Raw genomic sequence first — 21,640 nt, 5'->3', positions numbered from 1 at the left:
GACTCACTTCACGCTGTATGACAGACTCTAGGTCCATCCACCTCACTACAAATAACTCAATTTCGTTTCTTTTTATGGCTAATATTCCATTTTATGGCTGAGTAATTTCTATGTGAGGTCTTTGTGAAGAATAATGAGAACGCTCAATCAAACCAGTGTAGATTATTCTAGGGGAACTGACTTTGCTAGGGTATTAATAAAGTAGCTTAGATTTCATATTGTGCAAACAATACATGAAAATGACAGTATTGCCCCAGGTACATTTCCACATAAAACAGTCAAGAGATTCATTTCAAGGTTGGAAATTAAAGCCCGCTTTTTGGGACTTCCCTGGTTGCGCAGTGGTTAAGAATCCGTCTGCCGTCTGCTAATACAGCGATACACGGGTTCGAGCCCCAGCTTGGGAAGATCCCACATGCCCACCACAAATACTGAGCCTGCACTCTAGATAGAGCCCATGAGCTACAACTATTCAGCCTGCATGCTGCGACTACTGAAGCCGGAGTGCTTAGAGTCCGTGCTCCGCAACAAGAAGAAACACCGGAATAAGAAGTCTGCGCACTGCCAAGAAGAGTAGTCCCCCGCACGCAGCAACAACCCAGTGCAGCCAAAAATAAATAAGTAAATAAAAATAAATAAATAAACTGCACCTACCAAAATTTAAAAAACAATTTTTATAAACTGGATAAACTTTGATCTAGTGATTCCACTAATAGAAATAATTATGGATATTTGAAAATATTTATGCAAGGATGTTCTTTAGAGTATGTCTCATCAAAATGAAAAAAAAATCCTATGTTCAACAATATCCATTCGATATGGGATAATTGCAGTACTTGCAATTTAAAAAATTATAAATTTTTAAGAAGTTACAGTCGCCTTGTCGGGAATCACTTCTGGGACAATTATAGCTTATGAAAGAAAATAGAGCAAATCTCAAATCTTGAGGGGAGGGAAATTAGGAAACTATTTTCCCCTATAGTTCTCACTCTCCATTTTCTCTATCAAAAATAGCATATGAAACCAAGGGAGTCTAGAAATCTCAGGTTCTACCGAAATTAAAACTATTTCTCTTTATGCAGAAAACAGACCTAACCTTTGCCATACATAAAGAAAAAGGAAAACCTTTGTGTATCAATAAATACAAAAGGTAACCTATCGGGACAAAATCTACTTAAAATTCCCAAATCTATGTTTCTACTGTCTGAAGTTCACAGCCCAAACACAGCAGTTGAAACAAGTGAGTCAAATATACTTGTTGAGTTCCTACCATGTATGCCAGGCACGGTCCTGGGCAGGCACTGGGCCTACAAAGGTTATTTTCGCAGTTTCCCTGACCCCTAAGAACTCTCAATCCAGTTGGAGGAATGATTTCTTATTTTTTAGTCTCAGGATTTCATTAAAATATGTGACCTTCCAGACTCAGAGCTCAGATTACTTTGCACAAAGCTGAGACAGCTGGAAAAGTCTGAGTCAGGAGATGTGGCACGTCCCTCATTTCCCCCCCGCTATCCCCCTTAAAAATCGCCATTTTATCCACGACCTGGCAATGGACGCCATGGAGACTTTCACTCCGGAATATCTGTGAGTGACCAGGAAGATCAGGAAGCAAGCGTGTCGCTCCCAGAGTTTCTCTGGACCTGGGACAGGTCAATCCCTTGGGGCAGAAACTGGCCTTGTAAAGTCTACACCGGCGGGAGCTGTCGCGCCCTACAAGGATTTTCTCGGGCTGTTCCTCGGCTGTCACTTTCGGAGCCCAAAACAAACACTTCTCGAGTGGCAAGGCAGATCTGGGGACGAAAAGGAACCTAATAGAGAAGATAAAATGGTTCATGCCATAGCATCGGGGTCTTTTGCTACATTTTTGGTGATGTTCCTCACTGTCTTCAAAAGAAAGAAAGCCTAGGGCGAGGCTAACTACGCTCAAGATTTCGGTAAAGATTAGAGGCTGGAAAACCCACCAAGCGACCTGAGCTAAATGATGTTCTTTTTTCCCTTCCCTCCCGAAATATGAGCGGTCTTCCTTTTCAGTCCACAGGTGGCCTTTTATTCTCGGACCGTTACCCGGCGACCCGGACGTAAACCCCTCTCTGGAGTATACGTCACAGAGACGCTGCTCTTTGTGTCTATTTGAATAGAAAATCTCGCTGTTTTCGCAGGGTGTCAGGATGGCCGAGTGGTCTAAGGCGCCAGACTCAAGTGAAGCTTCCCTGAATTGGGGATTCTGGTCTCCGTATGGAGGCGTGGGTTCGAATCCCACTTCTGACACACCGTTTTTTCCCTTCCCCTAATTTCCAAAACAAAAATATTGATAAGCGTAATATGCATAAGCAATTTATCAACTCACTGTGTTAAAAACTGACTTTTAAAAATTTCTCACAGGGACTGTTAACACCAAAAATATTGAAAGCTGAAGCATCGCGATATTTTTTGGAAGCCACGATATTTGGAGCGAAAACGCTTAATAAAGACAGGAGAGTACTGCAAGTGTTGGTTTTTCTGAAGCATCGCGAGATAATCTAGAAACAGCGAGTTTTGGGAACCCAGATAGCTCCCTTCGCTTTGATGCTGGAGGAGAAAGGGGGCGATGGTCCGGTACCCTGCCTGCTTATCTATCCGGCTCATCCACTTTGTTGCAGACCCAGGCCCTGCCCTGAATACTTCCTGTAGCACTTTCCTACCAACCCCACCCCCCTCTGGCTCATGGCAGTGCTGTCTGCAAAGAAATCTTATATAGATCCTCCGGTCTCTTCTCCATTTTCAAAAGTCATGTACTAGTTCTCAAACATTTCCTTTGTAAATTATGCACATTCACACTCACGTTGGCATCTGATAATTATTTTGTTTCCTCAGTCAAAACTGAGTGCCGTTGTAACTCCTGAATTAAATGTGGAAGTTATACTTTCCTCCTCCAAATCTAACCACCATCAGTATTTTACTATATTTCTTACACTCCTGTTTTCTCTGCATTCGTGTATATATATTCATAAATATTTTGTTCGTTTTTACAGAAATGCAGTCATACAAAACATACCATTCTCTTACACACTATTTCGCTTAATAGATCTTGAGCTCTTTCCATGTGAACACTTAATCTTTTTCCTTACAAAGGAAATGTTGCAAATCATTCCACAGGATAGGTAGATCCTATTTCATTTATCTACTTTTTTTTTTCTGAACATTCACTGTATTTATAATTACCATTCTTTCAACAAATATTTAATGAGTGCTTATTATGTACCAGGGGATGCAACCCTGGTGCTGTGGCAGTAGAATAGAATAGGGTAGGATAGGATTGAATTAAATTTAAATTTAATTTTAAAAACAGTAAAATAAGTTTATACTCTGTGTTGCTTATATTCCAGTCAAATGACTGATTCTGCCTCAGGAACACGACGTTCCAAGATTCCCTTATCTCTCAGGAGAAGACTATACACATCCCGGATCTTGAGACAAAGTATTTAATGCCAGCTATTGAAGATTCATATATACATGACCCTGTATTTCGCTGTCATTATGACCACTCATGACTACTCATTTGATCTTTGATTTTTATCCTAATAGTCAAAATGCAAGAGACTAGGCAGGTGAAAAGAAAACCTGGTTTATTTGACAATTAAATTCTCCAGAGACATTCATCAGAGACAGATCCAATTGTTTGATTTGAGAGGTCACATTCTGAGCTCAGATGGCTGGAACCAAATGGTTTCAAGTACTACCAAACATGCTCAGCTCCCTGCAGTTCTTAAATTAACTGTGGTTAACTGAAATATGAAATGAAATATAAAAGCTTACGGAGGGGAAATCGATTCTCACAAGACTTCTATTATTTTTATTAAACACATAACTGTACAGGGCATATTATATCATATACATGTATATCCACTGCCTAATAAAATCATTTTCAGAGGAGCAGACAAGTGTATCTATGAATACTCTGGAAGAATGTGTATTTTCTTTGGAGAACTGGGTGAATTGAAAAAAGTCAGGAAGATAGTTGAAGTGAAGAGATAGCAGCTGTTTCTCTTGGAGAGTTCTAGAAGAAAAAAGAAGCAAGGATGCTATCATAAATGACTTTTCATATGACTGTGATATTGGATTTTTAAAAGGTTAATTTTAGTTTAAAAAAACCCACACAATTACAGAATTTTAACAAAACTACTTTTTAAGAGGAAATTTCCCGTTTCACTTGCAAGCGCCTCTTGGAATTATTGAGAAGATATTCCACCACTTCATTCATCCTCTTCTTTGCCCTCCCCATGAGAAGAGAAAACTGAGTAAGAGTCAATAAGGGTTTTTACCTTCTTTGACCCACATTTCTCTTTTGGGTGGCATTAATGTTCAGCTGTCCTTTTGTGGTCTCCCTTAGCCCTTTGCTTTGGTGGTTTCTAGGGGTACCTGTGTCTTCACGAGCTGCCAGGTGAGTGTGTCTACTGGGTTCCAGGTGTAGTTCCAGTGTGTCTACTGGGTTCCAGGTGGGTTCCAAACCATGTTTTTCAATCTACATTTACCCCCCACAAAGTTGATGTTTTATTTCTGCCACTAGTGAATATGCCTCAATTGTTTCCGAATTGTTAAATGATACTTTTTAAAAAACGGTAAAATTATGACTTTCACACTAATAAAAACATATATATGTCAAAGACTACTTAATTCATGAAAAATGTAACAAGCAGTAAGATGTTACAACTGGTTCAAAAGAAAATTCAAAGTACCACATATTTATAGACAGTCTGTAATGTTGGAATAAATTTACAAATGGATTTTTTTAACCTGTCAATTTCAGGGCAATGATCAATTGCATTCCACTAAACAGAGTTCACCTGCATTTCTGTGGATGAAAATCATTTGCACTATTATCAGTTTTCTACAACTTAGAGTTGTAAGACACCTCAAATCTATGAAAGTTGTTCTTATGGACTGAATATGTTCCCTCCCCCCTCCCCCCAGTTCGTCTGTTGAAACCCTACCCGCTAATGTGATGGTATTTGGACTTGGGGTCTTTGGAAAGTAATGAGGATTAGATGAGGTCTACCCTCATGAAGGGGATTAGTGTCCTGAGAGAGCTTACTTCCTCACTCTGCTCTAAGAAGACAGCCTTCTACAACCAGGAAGAGGTTCCTCACTGGAACCCTGACCTCTCGGACCACCCTGATCTCAGACTTTCTACCTTCTAGAACAGTAAGAAAGAAATTTCTGTTATTTAAGCCATCCAGTTTATGATATTTTGTTATAGCAGCCCAATCTGACTAAGACAGTTGCCCTAGACAAAATATTGAGTATAGTTGCCTGTGCTATACAGTAGGTCCTTGTTGGTTATATATTTTATATATGGTAGAACATGCAAGTGCTTTATATGTACGTTTTTCAGGTATTTTTATTTTCATTAACATCAGGGTAGTGATGACAAGAGAGAAAAGGAAAAATAGGAGAGGGGAAAATGACTAAAATTTCTATCTAATTCAATCACTTATGGTTTGAAGTATTAGCCTTTGAACTTTGACCCTTGACCTATTAGTCTCTTCTGTGAAAGCTTCCTCTTTCTTACTTCCTTTCCTCCTTTTCTCATTTTCTCTCCTCCCCTTTTCCTGGTCACCTCTGTATAACTGACCTCCCCCACACCTTGAGTCTTTTATCTTTAGCTGAAGATGGTAGTTAAGCCTGAATTCTAAGCCACCTCTTAGAGTTACTCATTTTCCCTTGGGTATCTCCCATGTATATATACACTTGTTAATAAACTTCTGTTTGTTTTTCTCTTGTTTATCTGACTTTCATTACAGGGGACCCAGTCAAGAACTTAGAAGAATAGAGGGAAAATTATTTTTTCCTCCACTACAAATTTTAAAATTCTACAAGCCTTTTCTGGGAGAGTCTCAACCATTGTTTCATCCATAAAAGAAGTAGGAAAGCAAAGCTAGACTGGGACCTGGTTACAGATTGTGCTGAAGAGGAAAGCAATGAACATTTGTTACAGGTTTTAGAGCCCAAGTTAATCTAGAGAGGTTGTAGGATATGAGTTAAATACAATCAAGTGATGACTTTTCAAAAGCGTCAAACTGTTGAATTCTCCTATCATAGAAGTTGAGGAAGAAACACAGTGACTGAGTAGAACTGTGAATACTTGTGGCAAAAGGCCAAGTTTGTTTCAAGTTCTTTGGAGCTATGTTCCAAAGAACATATCATGAGACCATCTACTTCATGCTTTACTTCCAGGATTAAATGAGACAAGGTGTGCAAAGTGCATAACTCTTTCTAGCACAAAGAAAGGGGTCTGTAAATGCTATGTGTAGTGTTGGTACAGAGGCAAACAGCCAGTTAACTCTGGTGGTGTTGGGGAGTAAGTTTGAAAGTTTTAGCTGCTTCTCTGCTTTCGATGCAGGAAACTGAAGCTGGAGGAACCACTGAGAAGGCGAGACAGCCAACGTCCTAGAGAGGACCGGGAAGTAACCTTGGTTTTTGTAGGCTAGGCTCGCTCTAGGAGTGGCCTGTTTAGGATCAGTTAATTTTTACCATCCCCATCTGGAGCTGCGGGGAGGAGGTCGGATTCACTGGCCGGAAGGGTGGGGTGAGTCAGGGGTGAGGTGGTTCCCGGCTGTGTGGACAGCTTGGAACTGCAGTTGGGGCCCACTTTTCTGCTCTGGCGCTCTCGGACGTTTCAAACTTGGGACTTCTTTGTGGTCCTCCGCGTAGGTCAGACTCGGGTCCAGGGACCACCTGCTTTAAGGCTGGGCTGCACACTTTCTGCAGATCCTCAGCCCCTCTTCCCCTTCTCAGAGGTGGGTGGGTGGGACTGAAAGTGCCAAGCTTCTAATCTCTTGGTCTTTCTGGTGACCAGCCTTATTCTGAGGCTATCTAAGGGCACCACCCTAAGTTACCTCATTAGGATAAGAGCAAGGAAAAGGATAAGATAAGGATGTGACTGACAAACCACACTCCTATCACTATGAAATCCCAAGAGTTTGAGTAGCTTTGTGCCAGGAACCAGGGACAAAGACCACATATATTTATTATACCACACTCACTTAACATTAGCAAATCCATCAGGGCATGCACAGGCATGAGTTGGCTGGAGCTTGGTTTAGCAGAGATAAAAGTTTTCAGTCATACTCCTTCAGGAAAGAGTCTCAGCCAGTGACCAGTTCCCAGGTCCAGCCTGACTCTTAGGCAAGAATGAAGAATATTTCATTTGAGCCTGTAGATACTTGAAAACTTTGAAACTCAGAAGGTAGGTGAAATATTGGAAGTGTTCATTCACTCTGAGACTTCCCTTGTAAAAATAGTGTTTTGTAATATTCATGATTCCCTGCTTTCTGTCTCAGGAAAAGATGCTCATTATATCCAGAAAGGTTTATAAAACACATGATTGTGTACTAGCTAAAAATTGATTGGAGGGTAATAGGGAATGAGTACCTGACTTGTTTGGCTTTTAAAGTGTGAGTAAATAATGCAGAATCATGCTCGCTTCAACAGCACATACACTAAAGTTGGAAATGATACAGAGATTAGCATGGCCCTTGCTCAAGGATGACACGCAAATTTGTGAAGCGTTGCATAATTTTAAAAGAAATTAAAAATGAAAATATCAGTAAATGAGAGTTTTACTAAGCTATCCTCAGAATGATAAATTTCATCCTAGCCACTGAGTTCATATGATGCACCTAACCAATACTATCCAGTGTAAAGCATGTCTAAGATTTAAAAGGTGAAGTTAAAATTCAACTAAATTGTGCATAGCTCCAGCTCAAATTAAAAAAGATACTTTAAAAAAATGTGGAATACCCAGCATAGAAATTAGGTTCAGAAGGGGACCAAACTATAACCACTACAACACAGGCCTAATATCTCCACTGATGAGTAGATATACAGTTGTCCCCTGCTATCCATGGAGGATTGGTTCCAGGACCCCAGTGGATACCAAAATCGATTGACACTCAAGTTCCTTATATAAAATGGCATAATTATTTGCTTATAACATATACACATTCTCTTGTATACTTTAAATCATCTCTAGATTACTCATAATACCTAATAGAGAGTAAATGCTATGTAAATAGTTGCTGGTGCATGGCAAATTCAAGTTTTGCTGTTTGGAACTTTCTGGAATTTTTTTCTGAATATTTTTGATATGGAGTTAGTTTAATCCATGGTTGCAGAACCTGCAGATATGGAGGTCTGACTGTAAATGAGATGAGTGTGGTCCACCATCAGAGTGTTCCTAGGAAAGCAATAGTACAAGTCGCCAAATCTGATTTCTCTTTGAAATCTAGTAGAGAATTCAGTTAATTCATCAGCTCTAGTATTCAATTTCTTATAAATTTGTTGTAGAACGGTAGCACTTTATTGAAATGACACATTGAAAATTCCTATTTTAACCCCATTTCATCCATTTATATTACAGATATCTCCCTTTCATGGAACATGAGGTGAGAAAGAGACTGTACTTCACCACTTAAAATGTCATGCCTGTACTTCTCTGGTGGCGCAGTGGTTAAGAATCCCCCTGCCAATGCAGGGGACACAGGTTTGAGCCCTGGTCTGGGAAGATCCCGCATGCCATGGAGCAACTAAAGCATGTAGATCTGACTATGTATCCTTGGTGAACTTTATGTAACTTGTCATTGTGTCATTTTGATGAATGATCCTTTGTCTTGAAAATGTATATAACTGTATCACAGACCTCTAACAAGCAGAACAGTCCTCAGAGTTTTCTGAAAAACTGTCTCCCAGGTTATAATCCTTATGTTGGCCTGAATAAAATTCTCTTTTTCTTCTTTAGATGGACTGTTGATTAATTTTTCATCTACATTTGTATAAGTGGAATCATACAGCATTTGTCTTTTTGTGACTGGCTGATTTCACTTAGCATAATGTCCTCAAGGTCTATCCATGTAGTAGCATGTGACAGAATTTCCTTACCTTTTAAGACAATAATATTCCATGGTATATACCATATTTTGTTTATCCATTTATCCTTCTAAGGCTGTTTGGGTTTAATTCCACCTCTTGGCTATTGCGAATAATGCTGCTATGAACATGGGTGCAAATATCTCTTTGAGACTCTGCTTTCGATTCTTTTGGATATAATACCCAGAAGTGGAGTTGCTTGCTGGATCATACCATAGTTCTATTTTTAAATTATTTGAGGAACCTCCCTGCAGTTCAGATCCATTTATGGCATTTGCACTCTTGCTAAAACTAAACCTATCATGGCTATGTAGAAGTTGCTCCAGAGGACAGTTCAATTGGAACAAAAGCCTTTGGTGGCTTCTGCCTTTAGGCTTCTCTCTGAGATTGCTATTTGGGAAGTAGAGGCCGTTATATTTATGGTAGCTAATGAAAATCTGGAGAACACCTATTTCAAACCATTCAGAGCCACAGTAGTAGAGAATCCTAGTAGACACCTTGTTTCCAGAAATTTAACTCACCATTACCCCCATTTAATTGATTTTTTTAGTGACACCTTCCCTCCACCCCACCACGAAAAAAGTTCAGTATTTTAACTTTGAAAAGACCAAGTGCCTTCATATTCTCAGCGAGTTAGCACTATTATTCCTTATGCCAGGAATAATAAAACTCTGTTTAAAGGAGCCCCCATCCCTTATTTTTGATCTCAGCCCTTGGCTTATTTCTTTGATAGGACGTGAAACAAATTTTAGTTATTTTGTTTCTGTTTACTTGATTTCATTTGTTGGGTCCGGTAGAAAGTAAGCTCCTTGAGGACACGTGGTATTTCCTCCTTGTTCATTTGTACAGTACTCGTCACACACCAGGCCTCCAATATCTAAATGTTAAATAAGAGTTTATTTATTGAACTCACATCATCAACAAGAAGGGAAAGGAAGCAAATCAGATTTTAAATATCTTCCAAGCTTTATCCAACCCGGCAGTGAATGAGACCAGCGAAGGGAAAAAAAAAAAAAAGGACGACCACGAAGGGACTCGAACCCTCAATCTTCTGATCCGGAATCAGACGCCTTATCCATTAGGCCACGCGGCCAGCTGATAAAAAACCTTTTTCACGTAGCATACAAAAGGTATGTAAACAGGAGGGGGAGGGGGCTTTTCTACCGCGGATTCTGAAGATCTAGCTAAACAAGACTTCTCAAAAATTCACCAACAGTTAAACTATTTCCAACACTGTCTAAAAGTTGTAAAAACTAATACATAAATGTCAGGAACTGTTAGACGGTTCATCGTTGTGGACCTGTTGAAGTCTTTTGATTAATGACTTCGAGAGGTGGGGTAGAGAGGAAGACTTTGAGTCGAGAGCTGATGTTGCATCCCTTATGGAAAACAGCAAAGAGGAAGGAGTGAGCACAGATGGTGCATTCGGAGGGTGGGAGTCTGAAGGGAATAATGGAGGTGCTGGAGGAAGGGCAGAGATAGCCTGGAAGCTTCATAGAAGGTTCTCCTGTAAGTGCAAGGTTAGCTTAAGCCTAGAAAAGAATAGTTTATTCAGTATATATATATATATATATATATATATATATATATATATATATATATATATATATATATATATATATACACACACACATATATGCTTGTAGGTTTAAAAAGAACGGAGTGAATGGACGCTGTCAAGGAACTTGGTGATTTCCATGCTTGACTTGGATACTTCCCAAATTTGACTTGTTTTTGACAAGAAGATGTCCACTGGTTCCTTTATGGGTTAAGCCACAGAGCAATAGGGTTCTTTGAAAGAACCATGCTCATCAAAAGTGTGGGTGGAATAGGAAAGATGTGAAACGTCCAATCCTAGAAGTAAAGCAGTAACACTCATGTATCCATTTACTCAATGGTTTTGGTTTCTCGAAAATGGCCAGCTATTTGAAACAAAACCAAATCAAAGAGAAATTTCTCCCCTCCTTTATCTTACACTCTTTCACAAAAAGACTTTTCCCCACCAACGTCTCCCATCCTTCCCACTGTTTTCTCCTACGGTATCTTCTCTTGGGGTTAACACAAAACTCAAATTATCACCTAACCTGTCAGTCAAGATTTTTGGAGTACCTACTGTAGACTTTGACATCTAGCTCAGGGCTGGAATCTAGGGACACTGATGAGGGAGAGACTACTGGGGGTGGGGTGGAGGGTGTCCCAGAATGAGCACGAGATTTGGAGTAATAACAAGTGCGCTTCCCTGTCTTTCCAACATAAGATTATATAAACTGTTGCAGAGCAAAAAAAGTGACAAATATTTGCACTGCTGTAAAAGTGACTTTAGGATTAAAAACCTTAGAATTTACATTTCAGAGAGGAAAAAAAGAAATGAGGGAAGATATAAAGCTCAACAAACTACAGACCTGCCGTTTTCAGTTCTATTATGGACCATATTGCAGAAATGAAACCATTTGGGCACATAATTTTAAGAAAAGAACATTCTAGAGTTAGTGATTTTATTAATAATCCTTTGGCCAAGAGTGAAAATACAGACTGAAGGAATCTTAATACCCTCTACTAAACAAATTTAGAAAATTGAAGGTGGACTAGGGATACTAGCTGGGAATGAGTTTTGCATAGCAATTAAGTTGCGCTCTTTGGAAACTGGTGGTTACATTCCAGAGGAGAAAACAAACTTTTGAAGTCTAAACTCTTTAGTGGATTCTCTTGGATTTTCATCTTAGCAGCCATACCATTTGCAAATAAAAATTGGTCTCCCCTAACCCGGTTTTGTACTTTTTATTTCTTTTGCCTCTTCTTTGCCTCTTGTTCAAGTCTTTAATCCATTTTTTAATATTAAAAAAATGGAAGTATAGTTGATTTACAATTTAATCTATTTGAGTTAATTTCTGTGTATGGTGTAAAATAGTGCTCCAGTTTCATTCTTTTGCATGTGGCTGTCCAGTTTTCCCAACACCATTTATTGAAGAGACTATCCTTTCCCCCTTATATATTCTTGGCTCCTTTGTGTGGGTTTACTTCTGGGCTTTCTAGTCTGTTCCACTGATCTAGGTGTCTTTTTTTAAATACCATACTGTTTTGGTTACCATAGCTTTGTAATATAGTTTGAAGGCAGGAAATGGATGCATCTAGCTTTGTTCTTCTTTCTCAAGATTGCTTTGGCTATTCACAATCTTTTGTGGTTCCATAAAAATTTTAGGATTGTTTGTTCTTTTTCTGTGAAAAGCACCATTGGAATTTTGATAGGGATTGCTTTGGGTAGTATGGACATTTTAACAATATTCATTCTTCCAAACCGTAAGCATGGCATATCTTTCCATTTATTTGTGTCTTCTTCAATTTCTTTCATCAGGGTCTTATAGTTTTCAGTGTACAGGTCTTTCACCTCCTAGGTTAAATTTATTCTGAGGTATTTTTCTTGATTGCTTTTTTAAAGAGTGAGTAAAAGTGCAGGTCCAAAAATAATAATATAACTTCAAATATTTTGCTTTAACTGAAACATCACCAATCTTTTGAAAAGAGAGAGGAGAAATTCCTTATAAGTTTCTTTCATTAGACACACTTAAAATGTGTCTGGTACAGATTCCAGTTTCTATTCATTTCAAGGGAGTGAGAACTTCAAGACATTTTGAATCTCAGTGGAGAATCCTCTTAGATTTTTATATTTCCTCCCTTCTTTGTTCATGGTGATATTGCATTTTATTAATAATTGCTGCCTTTTTATGCAATCTTTGCAGCTTTAAAAATTAAGGTTAAGCTACTAATGGGGTTCAGGACATGCTACTTCAAAATGTGGTACCTTGGTATATTGAATATTTAAGCTGAAGGAGTTTGAGAAAACAGGTTATAAAACTCTCAGGTGGAGGTGCCTTCCTGGAGGGAAAGAGCATCCTTACCTCACATCCCCTTCAGATAGAACAGTGATTTCTCTGCTCTTTCTCTGTAATTCTGATCTTTCACCTGTTTGTTCCATTTAATCTAAAATCTCTTTCCCTTTCAAGAGCAGTTACATTTTTATTCTTCCAAATACATGTCTTTTATGTCATTTCTATGGTTCCTTGGAAGGGCAAGAGATAGTACCTAACTGCCAATCTCCTTCCCCTCGCCCATGCCTTCCCTGCTCTCTTTTACTTTTTCTCCATCCTTCTTATCCCCCAGTTTTAATTTCTTCAAAAATTGAAGACATTTTAAGGGGTTATTGTAATAGTTCTTTGGCTGATGAATTCACAAGCAACAATTGTTGGGTGGAGTATCGGTTGTGAAAACATGTGCTGGCATGGGACGTTGACATGGTGGGGGTGTCCTATTTTCAGCACTCTGGAAGATTTATTTTCCCAGCATGGGCTGGCAGCATGGAGCGGTTGATTTTTTACCCAAAATGATTCTAAGCAGGGAAATCATTTTAATTTTATCACTTTAAGCTCTGTCCAGCAGCTCTACGTAAGGATCATCACTAGAGATTACTTGAGGGTGGAAGATATGACTTCTGTTTCTGTGAGCTGCGTACCCCTTGTTTCATGGTGGAGGTGTTTCCATGCATTCCACCACATCTACAGTTACTTCCTCCACTGAAGTCTTGAATTCCTCAAAGTCATCCATGAGGGTTGCATCAACTTCTTCCAAACTCCTGTTAATGTTGATCTTCTGACCTCCTCCTATGAACCATGAATTTTCTTAATGGTATTTAGACTGGTGAATCCTTTCCAGAAGATTTTCAATTTACTTTGCCCAGATCCATCAGAGAAATCACTATCTATGGAGTGGAATCTTAAACCAGTCAATCTGGAATTACCTAGTCAGCAGTAGTGAGATAATCTGCCTGATAGACCCCTGCCATCCTCCAAAGGAAGGTGACCTTGCCACAAACAATCCACTCTTTGCTAGTAACATCCTTGTCCTGCCCCCTCCTGTCTGTAAAAGTCTTTCACTTTGTACAGCACTTTGGAGCTTCTTTCTATCTGCTAGATGGGATGCTGCCTGATTCATTAATTTTTGAACAAAGCCAATAAGATCTTTTAAATTTATGCAGTTGAATTTTGATTTTTAACAATGTCTAAATTCAGAAATTTTGTTTTTTTCTGAAAACCTTGTAAAGCATAAGCATTTTTCTACAGTCTGTCTTCTCACCCTCTGCCTGGGAATCCCAATCAAACATAAAAACAAGCAAGCAAGCAAAGTCAGTGTTTCCCACTGATGTCCCAGCAACCCAGGTCTAAGCAGAGAGCATCCTTCTTTAACACTCAACACTGTTCCCTGACAACCACATAGATTGGTTTCCCTGCTGCACTTTAGAAAGACACCTATATTCGGTTACATAACTTCCAACTGTAGGGGATGAAAAATAACTTTTCTTCTACCTTCTAAGGTCTCAGCTGAGCCCCTGTAACAAAAGACAGATTAAGGAAAGAGCAGACATGTTTATTAACGTGTATATCTCATATACACATGGGAGACACCCAGGGAAATGAACAACTCTCAAAGAAGTAGCTTAGAATACATGCTTAACTATGATCTTCAGCCAAAAACAAAGAAAGAAGTACGTGAGGAGTTGACCTAGAAAAGCACGGTAAAAGAGGGTACGGTTTGTTATGCAGATTTAAGTCAGGGCCTTCTCCACTGATGAGATTCTCTTATGATTTAGATTCTACAGAGGTTGTGAATTTTGGTCCCAGGAACCATCAGCAAAATCTGAAGACCTGTTAGAACTGCAAATTCTCGGGCCCTACCCCAGACCCACTGAATCAAATTCTGGGGATGATGTCCTCAATTTATATTTCAACGAGCCCTCCAGATGATTCTGATGCACCTAAAGTCTGTGAATGACTGGACTAGTAGGACCAATGCCTTCTGCTCTCTCACCTTAGAGCAAGGGGCCTTTTTTCTCTCCTACCTAGAGAAAGCGCAGGAGCGATAGGGATCTGGGACACTTCTACTGTTCTGCGCATCCAAATCCCCAGCGTCTTGAGGAACCCCCTCTGCTGCACTCTTCCTCCCACCTTTCTGCCTCCTGCTCCTCACTTCCCTTCTTGTCTTTCTCCTCCTTCTGTGTTAACTTTCCCAGGATCCTAGTTCATTCCAGTTTCTGTCCCTAGATTTTCAGGCCCAGTTGTTCCCAAACTGGTCTATCTGATTCAACTGAGGGATAATTATTATTTTTTAACATTTATTTTGTTGAAGTATAGTTGATTTACAATGTTGTGTTAATTTCTCCTGTACAGCAAAGTGATTCAGTTATACATAGATATACATTCTTTTTTCATATTCTTTTACATTATGGTTTATTACAGAATATTGAATGTAGTTCTCTGTGCTATACAGTAGGACCTTGTTGTTTATCCATTCTATATATAATAGTCTGCATCTGCAAATCCCAAACTCCCAGTCCTTCCCTCCCCCCCTCCCACAAGTCTGTGAGTCTGTTTCTGTTTCACAGATAAGTTCATTTGTGTCATACTTTAGATTCGACATATAAGTGATATCATATGATATTGTCTTTCTCTTTCTGACTTACCTCACTTAGTATGATAACCTCTAGGTCCATCCATGTAGCTGCAAATGGCATTATTTCATGTCTTTTTTATGGCTGAGTAGTATTCCATTGTATATATGTACCACATCTTTATCCATTCCTTTGTCGATGGACATTTAGATGGCTCCCATGTCTTGGCTATTGTAAATAGTGCTGCAATGAACATAGGAGTGCATGTATCTTTTCCAATTACAGTTTTGTCCGGATATATGCCCAGGAGTAGGATTGCTGGATCATATAGCAACTCTTATTATTAGTTTTTTGAGGAACAAACGTTCTGTTTTCCATAGTGGCTGCACCAATTTACATTCCCACCAACAGTGTAGGAGGTTCCCTTTTCCAATTGAGGGACATTTAAATAACATAAGATTCCCGAGCAGAGCCAGAGATTCTGAGCGCACTCAGCGTCTAGGGAGTGGGGACGGAAGTCCGTAGTTTTATTAAGGTCCTCCAGGTGATGTTCCATCTTTAGGGACCGCAGAGGTGTTGTATAAAAAACACTTATATATCCCTTTAACCTCTGGGTCTGAGGGTCGCCTGTGGCCCATGCTTTGTATACCCCATTTCCACTTGTCTATCCGACACCCCCCGCCCCACGTGCAAATCCCCTGGGTCTCGACAGGGTCTGATCCGCCGGGATGGCCAGGTCCGGAGCTGGGGAGGAGGCGAAAGGGAGATCGTGATTTCGGGTCTCCAAGAGTCCCACAGCGGTGAGAGAGAATCAGAAGAAAACTTAGGAAAAGGATTTAGGATTTGCCCCAAATACTCATTTCTGGGTTGACCCTCGTACCCAAAGCCAGAGAACGGCGGGAAGCGCCTAATGGTTGAACCTCGGAGAGTAAGGGGTCTAACGACTTGCAGGCGCACGGACAAGCTTACTCCTTAAAACGCCTTCCTTCTGCGTGCTTTTCACTCCGTGGAGGATTCGGCCCGAAAGGGGGCGCTATAAGGCTGCTCGGTTTCTTTCGCTCCTCTTCCCGGTGCGCGCTTCTCGGTGGTGCTCGCGATCCGAGGCTCAGAACCCGGGAGACGCAGGCGCCATGCGGTTTCCCGACTCCGAGGCTGGACGCGGGAACGTACCGGAGTCGGGGGCTGCGACCGACGCGGGCCTGTCTACAATGCCCCTTCAGTCTTCTCTCCTACCTGGACCTGAATCCCCATGACACCGTTTAGACTTTCTTCTTTTTATCCTCCTGCATTGTACTCGGTTTTCTGGCAACCTTTTTAAGCAGAGGTCTTATCCCAGACCTTTCCCTGGGGGCGGCCAGTCAGGACTGCTCCCTTCTCCACCGGCAGGTGGCCGTCGAGGTGGCGTCCGAGAGGGTGACCAGTAGTGGGAGAGCTCAGGACCAGACGGGACATTCGGTAAAATGTTTAGTTTGCCTTCTCACAGCCTAGCTACAAGACAGTATCCAGTATAGAAAATTCAAAGATTGAATTTGATGAAGTAAAATTCCATCGAAAATGTAGTAACGGGTCATAGGAATATTTCTGAGCTCCTTCTAGAAGGAGGGGGTGTAGCTCAGTGGTAGAGCGCGTGCTTAGCATGCACGAGGCCCCGGGTTCAATCCCCGGCACCTCCAGGGTTTTTTTCTCTTTCTTTAAAATTATTTTTAGTTCTGAATCATTCCCGGACACATTCTCGTTTGCTGAGAATGTCCGCCGTCTGGCCTCTTTTCTGATTCTTTTGTTCCCTTCAGGTCTTTTAAGTCACAGAAAAAACAAGGAAAACAAACCGACTCTATTTTGTTTTTAATATGGGCGCATTTTTGCTCTAGGGCCGTGGCACCACCCTGGGTAGCTGAGTCAACTAGCGAAAGACACGATTAAAGAGGCTGGGGGAGCACCAAACCGCTCTGGACTCCAGAAACCGAAAAACAAGCGAGGTACCAAATTAACAAGCACAATTACATAGTTACGTTTCGCAGTATCATCTAAGGGCAAGAAACACAGAAAGGAGAAAAAGCAAGAACAAATGTGAAGTCCATCTGAACTTTTGAAAATGTGAAGGAAATTTTCTTTAGATTCCTTCGTTTTCTGAGCTGTTCCTGGGTCAAGGAATAGATCCTAGGAGAGGAAAGCTTTCCTATGGGTTTCCCTACCACTCTCTTCCCATTACAGCCTCCCTTTCTTCTTTTCTCCATCTCTCCGTTTTTATACATTATATGCATTTCTTTGACTTATTGTTCCTGACTTTTTTTTTTTCATTGTTCCTGACTTTAGAGTAACTTTTAAAGTATAATGTAAGCTTTAGATCTAGATAGAAGTTCTTTATTGCGTTAAATAAGTTCTCCCCTTTTTACCTGACTTGAAGTAGCATGTGATTGGCTAGTTGTAAAAGATGAGTTAAGGAGGGGAATCAATCAGAAAATAAAGATACACACTCCTACCCCATATTCTTACCACTCCTGTCTCCATCCCACATTTTGAAGGGCCTCACGCATACACGTGTGAACATCTCACACACACTTCCAAGATTCATACATACCCTTGGCAAAGAGCCATTCCAGGGCCACCTCCTAAGCCTAGGACCATGCACATTAATGTCGTGGTCTGCCCCCAGGAGGATAGATTCAGAAGGAGGCCTGTGCAGGGCCTGGAAGAAGGGAGGATCAGAGCTGTTTGAGCAGAGAATTCTAGGAACCCTGGTATCATTAGGGAGATACTTGGCCAGGAGAGGCCCCAGGGCATAAGCACTTTTTGCCCAGGCTAAACCTGCCACTGAGTGTTTGCTCCAGAGTTTAAGGGTATATTTATGTTTAACAATACCTGAGGGACTTCCCTGGCTGTCCAGTGACCCAGGCTCCGTGCCTCCACTGCCAGGGGCACGGGTTCGATCCCTGGTCGGAGAACTAAGACCCCGCATGCTGCAAGACCTGGACAAAACAAACAAAAACAATACCTGAAACAGTCCTTTCCCAACGTAGTTCTAAGATTAACCTTTCATACTGTCTTTTCCAAAATTCTCAGTTTCCTGACCCATGTATGTGTGGGTCTGGTAGTATCTCTTGCAACTTGTACCTGCTGGGCTGTATACTTGACAATACTTGCAAAATTGGAGTGTAATGTAGGGGAGGAAAACATTTTCCTCGACCCTTTTAGGGTCCCTGACTAGGTCTGAAAATTGAAACAATAAAGACAGATTAATAGGAGAAAAGCATGCAAATTTATTTAGTATAAGTTTTATTATGACATGGGAACCCTCATAAGAAAATGAAGACCCAAAGAAGTAGTTAAACCTGTGTATTTTATGCTAGGTTTGAGGCATAGTGGAGAGTCATGGAGGAATATGATAGTTGATGAAATAAAATTCATATTTTATGATAAGACAAGAAAAATTTAAACATGAATTTTTTCTCTGCCCTTTTGGGTGTCCTCTCTCCCCTTTAGTGTGTATCGTGCATCTGCATTAACCAGACCTCCTTAGGAGATAACATTCCTCCTTAAACTTGTAAGGGGTCAGGATGACCCACTACTTGCTTTGTACATGCAGATCTGGATTGTGTAAACTGTCACTATGTCATTTGATGTATTTATCAATGACATATTGTCTCTAAAACTTATACAACTGTACTTTGACCTCTAATGGGTAGAACAGTACTCAGAGCTTTCTTTTTTTTAATTTTATACATTTATTTATTTTATTTATTTATTATTTTTGGCTGCGTTGGGTCTTCGTTGCCGCGTGCGGGCTTTCTCAAGTTGCAGAGAGCGGGGGCTACTCTTCCTTGTGGTGCGCGGGCTTCTCATTGTGGTAGCTTCTCTTGTTGTGGAGCACAGGCTCTAGGTGCACAGGCTTCAGTAGTTGCGGCATGCGGGCTCAGTAGTTGTGGCTTGCGGGCTCTAGAGCACAGGCTCAGCAGTTGTGGTGCAGGGGCATAATTGCTCCGTGGCATGTGGGATCTTACTGGACCAGGGCTCAAACCTGTGTCCCCTGCATTGGCAGGCGGATTCTTAACCACTCTGCCACCAGGGAAGTCCCTCCTCAGAGCTTTCTGAAAGACTGTCTCTCAGGTTATAATCCTCAGGTTGGCTCAAATAATATTTTCCATTTCTTTCTTAGATCATCTATAGATTAATTTTTCATCGACATAAGTTAAGGACATTGTGGTAAATGGGGGAAATTTAGCAAGGCTTGTCTTTTAGGGATCTTCTTTCTTCTTGGCATCCCTTTGTCTTTGGAGATAAGGGTGTTTCTTTCCTGCATACGGAGAGTACCTGTCACAGGTCACCTTTTATGACCTGTTTCAGGAAAGAAAGGTAATGGAGGGAAGTCAGAGTGAACTTTCTGCTTCTGCTGTTTTCTCAAATTCCTTCAGCTTAAAATATTCAATATGCTAAAGTGTCATATTTAGGGGTTGTATGTCCGGAACCCTGTCAGTAACAAGATAGAATCTGTCAAAGGAAGAATTGATCTAAACTTTATAGATTTCTCTAACAATGTTATATGTTAAAAGTTTATGGGAATTTTGTGGCATAGATCATATTATCTTAGTGTTACCTGAAAACTGAGTTCACCTCTTGGTGAGTGTTGAGCCAAAAGACACAACCAAGCCAAAGAGCGGGAGAAGGAAGGATTTACTACTTGCAGTAAGTAGGGAGAACACTGGGGATATTTCTCAGAGCTGTGTCTCCCTGAACGGCAAAGTTTTAAGCTAAGGGTACATGCATATTCACGAAGGGGCTCGAGCAGAGGAGAATTCAGCATAGAATTGGGGCAAAGGTTGACAGAGTCCAGGCTCTAGTTGATTGAAGTCGCAAGGGTCAGCAAAGGTCAGCATTATCGTTCCTTAGGTTCCAGTTAGTCTGGTGGTTGAGCGCTCGAGAAGGTTTGGATCTGCACAACAGTTCAAGAATGTGCTTCAGGCTAATCTTTACCTTTGAAACAAAACTGGGAGTCTTTACAACTGATATATTGCCTCTGATATGGTTATTTCCCTGTTCTAATAATAGCTGTTTGTTCTTATATTCTTTTGTTCCCCTTAAAATCATTAACTACTGAGACTTCTTCTTCTGCAAGGGCAAGCACTGTGGCCAGGCTTAGGTCACAAAATGGCTTAGGCCTAAAATGGCTTCTCTTATGTCAAGAAAGCCATGCCTGGTTCTCTTTCTCCGTGGACCCCCTACCAAATCTGACTATGTTAGGGCTGTTAAATTAATTGAACAAGGAGGCCAATAGACTGAGGTGGCTCTAATGTCCACATAAGCAAACTAAAACTAAGGCTGTAAATGCTTCAAGGTTACAAAATAGAAACAATAAGGACAACCAGTCACAAACAGCCAACTAGGCTTTGAGCTATAGCCAATCAAATAATTTTCTTTCTCTGCTTCTGCACCTTCTTTATATAAGTCTTTCCCCTAGCTCTTGTCAGAAGGTATGTTAAAGAAAGCTCTTCTGAAAACTTGAAAATGTTGATTAAAAAAAACCCATGAATTTATACTACTTTCTCAAAGTTTTGAGAATGATAAGAACAATGAAATGTATGTCTTAATGGGAGAATCTTAAGAATCTCACCTCTAACGTGAGTTTCTCTGTCAATTAAGAGTGCTAAAGGTATTTCCCAAGTAGAGAAATAAACTCTGTAAACTGTAGAAGATACTATATATTGGTAACAGAGCTGTTGCCCTAGTCACACTTCAAGTGCTCAATAGCCACATGTGGCTAATAGCTACCATTTGGACAGCACAGATACAACATTTCCATTGTTGTAAAAAGTTCTGTTGGACAACACTAAGTTAAAATATTAGTCTTTTGGAAGAGAAAGCTTCACTCCAACCAAAAGTTATACAATTTTACTTTTGAAGATATTATTGAAACATATTAAAGTTTTAAAAAATTTGGACAACTGAATGCAATCTATTTGTAAATACCCAGATGGTCTTTGAGATAAAGGATTGAAGCCTTGCCATAACTTTAGTTCTTTTCTTTTTTGGAAAGGGAGGTATGATAAATACAGATAGAAAAGATTCAGCTACCCAGAGAGCTTCTTGGGTAAAGTTTTCCTAACCATAACTTTGGAAAGTTTGGAGGAATTTGTCCTCACCATTATAAGTGCTTTTATGTATTGGTAATTTAAGCATCAAAGTTCTGGAGAATGACTTAGGCGCCACCAGATGGTCATCTTGGGAACACCAAAATCCTTTGCTATGTATGAGAGTTTTGAGATGGCCAATATCTTTCTGTAATGGTAGATTGTTGTTTTTGAA

At 40.3% G+C, this 21,640-nt stretch overlaps 2 long non-coding RNA genes across 3 annotated transcripts in view; both read left to right on the top strand.

Annotated features, from left to right (window-relative positions):
• The first annotated feature begins 4,481 nt into the window (after positions 1 to 4,481).
• LOC309638989 lies at positions 4,482 to 8,775 on the top strand. Its single transcript, XR_014251398.1, has 2 exons — positions 4,482 to 6,565; positions 8,399 to 8,775. It is a non-coding gene; the product is annotated as an uncharacterized lncRNA (long non-coding RNA).
• Positions 8,776 to 10,498: 1,723 nt separating this feature from the next.
• The window catches only part of LOC309638991, a 56,526-nt gene continuing 45,384 nt past the window's right edge, over positions 10,499 to 21,640 (top strand). The window contains exons 1-2 of one of the 2 annotated variants that reach the window (XR_014251400.1): positions 10,499 to 16,798; positions 17,212 to 17,319. This is a non-coding gene — a long non-coding RNA (uncharacterized lncRNA). Of the gene's footprint in view, positions 17,320 to 21,640 lie in introns of both variants that reach the window. The other variant, XR_014251401.1, reaches the window with a different exon arrangement.

The sequence above is a fragment of the Balaenoptera physalus genome, assembly GCF_965194825.1.
Source record: "Balaenoptera physalus genome assembly, chromosome: 11".
NCBI classification, from domain to species: domain Eukaryota; kingdom Metazoa; phylum Chordata; class Mammalia; order Artiodactyla; family Balaenopteridae; genus Balaenoptera; species Balaenoptera physalus.
This window is presented reverse-complemented; position numbering and strand designations above follow the sequence as displayed.